General features: G+C 36.9%; 1 non-coding gene across 1 annotated transcript; it reads left to right on the forward strand.

The window, feature by feature from the left end:
* Nucleotides 1-707: 707 nt before the first annotated feature.
* On the forward strand, nucleotides 708-871 carry LOC142460263 (U1 spliceosomal RNA). The gene has a single exon (XR_012786507.1). It is a non-coding gene; the product is annotated as a U1 spliceosomal RNA (small nuclear RNA).
* Nucleotides 872-8,401: the final 7,530 nt, after the last annotated feature.

Raw genomic sequence — 8,401 nt, forward strand, 5'->3', positions numbered from 1 at the left:
GGGACCAAAGTGATAGTTATTTAATAACCACTATGCTTACAGTACTCTATCTGTTATGAGAAGAGTGAGGTAGTTGGTCTTTAAAGTGGTCTTAAGTGAGGCTTATTTCCTAGTACACAGGCCCTTGTGTGGGCGGCACTTAGTCTTCTCTTAAGTTTGGACTGCACTTATTGACTAACTTCTAACAAATAGAATAAGTACAGATTTGTGTTTAGAAATTTCTCTAAGATCGGCTGATAAGGAGGCAATGTCATTTTGATCTTAGGTCTGAAAACATCTTCCTTCCCCATTGAGCCAGCAGTTACTCTTGTGAGTTCATAACAGTAGCCAGTTAAGCCCAGATTCCTGATCTCCAGCAACTGCTTATTGTTTAGAGCCACTGGCTTCAGGGCAATTTGTTGTGTATTAATAGATAATTAACATAAAGATGCTTGCAAGAACAGTGTTATCATCTTGCGTCTCCCAGTCCTAATTCTTTTTGATTAACTCTCAAGCAGAAGTCAAGATGTATTTTGGATAGCATTAATATGTATGTAGCATTTGGAGTTCAAAGATCGGAGGTGACTATTGATTATGTCATATCAGTCATCGATAATGATGAGTAAGTTCGTTCACTTCTAAACTTTGTTTCTCAGCAGGTAAGTAAAGAGTTTGGACTACATGGTGTTTAAGAGTGCTCACATACCATTATAAAACTTTTAAATATCATACTTACCTGGCAGGGGAGATGCCACGATCATGAAGGTGGTTTTCCCAGGGCGAGGCTCATCCATTGCAGGCTGGGTGTGCTGACCCCTGCGATTTCCCCAAATGTCAGAAACTCGACTGCATAATTTGTGGTAGTGGAGGACTGTGTTTGCGCTCTCCCTATAAAAAAAGAATTTAAAAAACTTTTAAATATCCACTACAATCACTTTATCACTGATTGTACATTTATGATATAAGAGGTAGCAATTTCACTGTTGGGATTTTTATGGAGTAGGGAACCAGAGTGATGATATTACATTACCCAAAAATATTCCCGCACTCATCTGTACATTTAAAAGAAATAAATGATAAGACCCATGACTTTAATCTGAATCTGGCACCATACTGAAAATGTCAAGGAAGAAGAGAAAGGGTAAGGCAGTTCAGTTGGGAGGAAGGGCACGAGGAAGATAGAGTTGAGAATTCACATAGGTGTATGTACAAAAGAGTGATATGTTGTGATATAGAAATGCAAAACAAGAAACAAGGAGAAAATACTGAAAAAAAGCCAACAAGTTATTCATCTTTGCCAAATTTTTTACTAGCTAGGGAATTTCCCATTCATATTCATAAATCTGGAGACAATCCATTTAACTACAGGATCATATAGTATACAATAAATGGTCATGTGAGTTGACAATGTGAAAATATATAATAAAACATAAAAATTGGCTATGTCAAAGTCTGTCCATAGAATTGAAGATTAAAAGTACAAAAAACTTACCAGGGTAATATTATCATTTTACAATAGCCACTCATTTTAGTTTTTTTTGTTAAAAGGTACCCCAAATCCTTAGGCAGAATGAAGTATACCTGGATAGATACACATCTTGTTAAGATATATATTTTTAAGAGGTACTATTTATCAGGTTTTATCTCCGCAGGTCACAATAATATATATATTTTTAAATATATGGAATGTCTTTTTAATTTAAGTGTGTCTGGTAATTCATAAAATATATTTAATTTAGGATTGTTTGACAAATGAGAATAGTTCAAATAAATGTAGGTATATGAAAAATTAAAATAAGACAACATATTATAATTTGTTTAACAATATATGCCTTTTTTCTAATTGGTTTGGAACTATAGTAAGCACAGACAAATAAATATTATCCATCTGTTCAATTTTGGATTTTATGTAATCTGGGTACGTCTATCTATATATTGTGTGTGTTTTCCACATGATTCGTACCCTACTCATTCAGACTGGATGGATTGTTTTCTCTCATCAGAGCCTGTATATCAACATATGCTTTACCAGTTATAGTAAGCTCCAGGTATTGGACTTATCAATTTCATTTGACATGTAAGTTTTTTCTTGAAAGTTGTTTACTTGTAGTGTCAAGGATATGTCCTGATTATCCACTTTCAGCAGGTGTCAGCTCTACTCCTTAACCTTAGTTCTTTAGCTGTATTAACCTTTTCTATTGAAGAGAAGAGTCATCGTCTAAAAGTAGACGCTTGCCCTAATTGCCAAAGGGTAATACTGAAATCTAGTTACAGATATAAAGTACTAGTCTTCTGTCAGTTTAGCATACAGTGATGGATTCTGTGTTGCTGTGATGTTGGAAGCTCTCCACTAGTATTTCACATACTAGCCAGGTCACTGGGTGGGCAGATTTCAGCAGAACTTCCAGTGTAAGACAGAATAGGAAGAAGACCTGGCAGTGTTTCCTTCTGTTGTGCATAGGGTTGCTGTAAGTTAGGAGCAACTTTACATCACCTAGCAACAATGAAGGAAGGGGTTCTGGTGGCATTCTCTGGGAGGGAAGAAGCAGTTCATTTTTGACAAATGAGCCTATGGCAATCATATGAGTAGCAGTGAACTATTGTTGGTTATAGTACCGAAAAATGATCCTCACAGGTGGGAATGCATTGGAAATATAAATGGGGGAAGACCTGCCTCCTCAAATTCACGACAGGATGGAACAAAGCTTTCAGAAAGACCTTCATGTAACAATGGCAATGGCTCAAAGTAAGAGGAAAATGCTGAAAAGCCCCAGTTAAATCATGTTGTGGAATGTGCAATGCACAAATCTAGGAAAACTGGACGTTGTCAAAAATAAAATAAAACTTCTAAATGTTAATATCCTAGCCCTCGGTGAGAAAATGAACTGAATTCGACCCTTCAGAGTCAAGCAATCCTCTGATCTGATTCGGTGGAGATGGCAGCTGGAAGAGGGATGGTGCTGCACTCATTGTCCAAAGGAATGTTGCAAGATGAGCCTTGAAGCACAAAGCCATTGGTGACAGGAAAAGAACACCGATATGTCTATAAGGACATAAAAGAAGTTTGCAAAATCAACAAGTTATTCATGAAAAATACAAAAATTTTTAACAACACAAATGGTGAGTATACACATGAACTTCACCAGATGAAATAGAAAGGAATTGAATCAGTGCATCTATGGGAAAAGCATGACTGGAGAAAGTCAATAGTATCCATCAGACTAAAGTGAGGGAATAATTCCTGAACAAACCACCAATTTTTCAGAAGCAACTTGAAGCTGCAGAAAACCAAAACATGTGTACAAGAGCCAAAATATGACCTTGAGTGTATCCTACGTGGGTTTATATATCATCTCAGTATTAGATTTGATGCATTGAACTCTAATGACCAAAAACAAGATCAGTTGTGGGATAACATCAAGGATATCATGCATGAAGAAAGTTAAAGGTCATTAAAAATATAGGAGGGAAATAAAGGCCCAAAATGCATGCGAGAAGGGATTCTGGAACTTGCACTAAAATATAAAGAAAAATGATGACCAAAAAAGAGCTGAAGACAAAATTTCAAAGGGCAGATTGAGAAGACAAAGTATCATAATAAAATATACAAATACCTGGTTTTAGAAAACCAAAAGTCAAGAACATACTCGGCAAATCTCAAAATGAAAGAATTGGAAGCAGAATTCCAGCCTAGAGTTGCTATAGTGAGTAATTCTGTAAGCCAAATTGTGAAGAATGCAGGAATCATGAAAAGAATACACATATTCATGGAACCAAAGAGAACTGAATGGCATTCCCCACTTCCAGGAGGTAGCTTATGATCTCAAACTGAGCAATGAAGAAGCCCGAGCTACACTGAAGGCACTGGCTTAAAACAAGGCTCTGGAATTGACATAACATCGATTGAAATGTTTCAATAAACCAATGCCCCACTCAAGGTGCTCATTTGCCTGTGACTAGAAATTTGAGATAGCTTTCTAGACAATCGACTAGGAGATATCTAATTTAATGCCTACTCCAAAGGAAAGTAATCCAACAAATGCAGAACTTATTGAACATACCATTAATATAACGTGTAATTTTGCAGAAGGTAATTTTAAAAATGATTGCAATAGTACATCAGCATGGTATTGCCAGGAATCGAGATAAATTCAGAAGGGGAGATAGAATAAGGTATGTCATTGCCATTGATTGATTGATGTAAAAAGATCACAATCAAAAGGAGTGACTTTCAGAAATATATTTACTGTGTTCTGTTGACTATACAGAGATATTCCAACTGTATGCATTGTAACAAACTATGGACAACATTTTGTAGAATAATAATTCCAGACTACTTTAATTCCCTTGTTCTATTCAGAAAGTCACCTCTTGTTCTATAGGATGCATTAGCACAATTAAAAAAAAAAAAACCATTGCTATTCGGTTGATTTCTACTCGTAAATACCCTATAGGACAGAATAGAACTGCCCCTGTGGGTTTCCAAGATTTTACAGGAATAAAAAGCTTGTCTTTCTCCTATGAAATGGCAGGTGGATAAGAACTGCTGAACTTGCAGTTAACAAGGGAGCACACAACCCACAATATCATAGTGTTCCTTTGAGCAGAATTAAGTGTTTTGAAATTCTCAGTTTTGCAATGTCGCCCATAGTGTGTTTGCATCCATGTGCCCATAGTGTGTTTGCATCCAACGGCCTTACAAAGGCAATAGAACACACTAATGTCATCTGATAGTCTCTGTTTTAACCATGATCCATTAGCTATCAGCAATGATATTGCTCATTTTAATCCTTTTCTGAAGGAAGATTCATTTCTGGAAGTTTTCTGTTGATTCATGGTTGCAACCATTTTATATGATCTTTCGCATTCCTTTGAACAGAAGACGGGGATGCTGTAAGGTTTACAAACCATAAGAGGTGTACACGGGAGTGGTATGCTCTCACCGTACTTATCCAGTCTGTGTGCTGTGCAAATCACTCAAAAAGCTTGACGATGTGAAGAAAAATGGAAAGTCCCGATAGGAGAAGGCTCATTAACAACCTGCGATATGCAGATGGCACAGCTTTGTTTGCTGAAAGCAAAGAAGGCTTGCATCACCTGCTGATAAAGAACAAAGACAATAGTCTTTAATAATGATTACAATTCAATGTAAAAAAACGAAAAAGCCTCACAATTGGAACAATACACAGTATCGTGAAAAATGGAGAAAAGATTCAACTTGGTAAGGAATACATTTCATTTAGATCCACAATCAGCACCATGGAAAGCAAATGAACTGTTGCATTAGGTAAATCAACCACAAAATATCTCTTTAAAGATCCAAAGTACAAAGATTTCACTTTGAGGAATGAGATGTGCCTGATCCAAGGGGTGATATTTTCTATCACCTCTTATGTGTGTGAAAGCTGGTTAATGAATAACGAAATTCAAAGGAGGATTGATACATTTAAATTATGGTTTGAGTGAAAAGTATTGAATGTGCCATGAACTACCAGATGAATGAACATCTTTGGACATGTTGTCAGGAGAGTTCAGCCCATGCAGACATTCACTGCGCTTGGTACAGCAGAGAGTCAGCCAAAAAGAAGAAGTTATTCAAGGAAATGGATTGGCACAATGGCTGCAAACATGGACCCCAAGATAGCCATGATTGTTGGGTGGCCCAGAACCAGACAGTGATATGCTGTTTTGTACTTAGGGACATTTTGAGTTGGAACCAACCCACATAAAGTAAATACATGTTGAAGGTTAAATTATTTCATTGTTGAGAATACCAATAAGTCTTACAATTGGTTCTAAGAAGGAGCATTGATAAGCACACTAAGACCATGCAGTTTGAAATGAAACGCTAATAGTCGCAAAGCCAGTCAATAATTACAAGACAACAACCGATTCTACTGCAAGCAGATAGAAGTCATTTGCATTACTATGGGCAAAGATCATTAGTTGCTCTTTTTCTTCAGTTAATGAGCTGTGGAAGACCTCGGGTTTTGATAGATGCAGAGAACCTAGAAGATCATCTTAGAAACTATATCAAGCCTTTGACCACTCTTGCTCACCAAACAAGACCAGGAATGCATGGCACTTCTTATTGATCACCATTAAAATATCTTCCTGGCAATGCAGTGCAGGAAGTCTAATTATTTCATTTGCAACATATGGTATATGCTACATGTGTACATGCTTTGGGGATAAGCATCCTTACTGTATACTCTGTTCCATGCTGTCTCCCTGTAGTGATTCGTACACTAAGGCCAAAGAGACTATTCCTCACCATTGTATTTGTGCTCTGGAAATCCTAACACCAGCACCTTGCCCTGTCACACAATAATTTGCCGAAAGGATGACAAAACTAGTGAAAATAGTGTTTATACTGTTCTTGATTAATGGTGACATTATTCATTTTCTTACTCTTTGTTCCATTCACTTTCTTCTTCTGTTTCAAACATGCTAGTTTACTTATTACTCCTGGCTATGGGTGATATTCTTCCAGCTTCTAAACTGGGAGTCTGCCTTTCAAGAAAAATATTTCTACAGTTTGATTTTATGATACCCAGCTATCCTACTTCCAATCTTTTTGTTCATATTTTAATGGATATTCCTTTTTCATCATAAGCAGTTTAGGGACTTGTGCCTTCATTTGGGTATCACACAGACTGTTGGAATGTATGTCAGTGGTTCTTTTCTGTGCAGAAATAACTCCATGCATTTTCCTTTCAAAGGAGAGAATTACAAATGTGAAGTAAATAAACTATCTCTACAATCCCCATCAGGGTAAAAGAACCAGAGGGCCAGAACTAATAAATAACTTACCATGTTAGTTTTTGGCTCGGTCTCCATAATCCCAGGCAATTTTTCCAGCTCACCAGATGGAAAGAATTCAACGTTGTATTAATGAGATAAACACCAAGGGAAGAAAACATTAAAAATAAATAAATAAAAGGAAGAATATGCAAACTAGAAGAGTTATGCATTTCTTTGAAATCAGGTAATAAATGCTCTTATTCTTCCCCATGTCATCTGACACATGAACAAATCCCTGTCAGTTAGGCTGAAGTAATGGGAGATTTAAAATATCAACACATCTCAGAAAAGCATGTGCAAAGCCGACATCCTGTTGAGCAATATTCCTGCTGAATGATTTTCTTCCTTTGGTGCCTGCTTTACTGAAATCAGGTATTTCACAGCTTGCTTGGTTGTTGGGTACATATATCCAGTTTAGATTGCTATTAAAATCATGTCTAGGTTTAAATACTCTTTTCTTAACATCCAGAGCATTAAATTTTTTGTAAAAGTAGCGAGTCTGAAATGCTGAAATTAAAATGCTCTGCATATTCGGATTAACACACTTTGATAAATAGGAACCCACCAACCCCCACCCCCAACCATCCACCTCCCTCTGAGATATGGGAAAGAAACATGAAATGTTTATGGCGGCTATATCAGGGAACGAAGAAATGTGAAGCAACACACAGAGTGCCTCTTTTTAAACCTAAAATTGGAAAACATCTTTAGAAGTATCACATCCCTTGCCCCCTAATGACCACTAGGGGTCCATGTAGAGAGTAGCAGGAGTAACCAATCATGCTTTGGAAAGAGAAGGCAAGAGGGACAATTTGCCTCAAAACCCACAACTCATACCAAGTCTTAAGTTATACAGGTGAAAACATAATCTTTGTTTCCTGTGACTATACTTTTGTACCCAAATAATAAAGGGAATTTAAAATAAAAAACAAAAATCTTTTTCTTCGGGTGAGCTTTTGAAAGGAGAAAAGATCTTTGGCTTTACAGTCAGTGGGTGATTTTGATGTTCAATACAAAACACCTGGTGATTCTACTTCAGTAAATCCTGCTCTCTATTCTTCCCTACTTAAATGACATTGATTTGATTTCTGTTCTGTTGTTTACATGAGACATGAGTAAAATTTCTCTCAGGCCAATCGAACCCATGGGTTTGGAAAGCTGACCATGCATGCTAAAACACTCCTGAATCTAAAATTTTGATCAAAATGGAGAAATTTTGTGTGTGTGTGTGTGTGTGTGTTTATAGAGAAGAAACACCGGAGTGGTGTAAGTTATTAAAGAGTTTCTGCTGTCAACAGAAAGTTTAGAGTTCTGAGTCCACCCAGAGGCACTTTTGAGGATGAACCTGGTGTTGTACTTCAGAAAAATCAGCCCTTGAAAGTCCTGTGGAGCCCAGCTCTCCTTTAACACGCATGATTTCTCCATCAGTCACCATCAACTCAAGATGATGGGGGTAGGTTTGTGCGGAAGGGGAGAAGAGGAAGTATAACATTTCCTTATGCCCAATAAAGTCCATAAATACAAAGAATGCATAATTAATAAAATATGTGATGATTTTATTCATATAAGCATGCAATTTAATTATGCATGTTGGTGAAGAATACTGAAAATGCTATGA

The sequence above is a fragment of the Tenrec ecaudatus genome, chromosome 10 (assembly GCF_050624435.1).
Source record: "Tenrec ecaudatus isolate mTenEca1 chromosome 10, mTenEca1.hap1, whole genome shotgun sequence".
In the NCBI taxonomy this organism is placed as follows: Eukaryota; Metazoa; Chordata; class Mammalia; order Afrosoricida; family Tenrecidae; genus Tenrec; species Tenrec ecaudatus.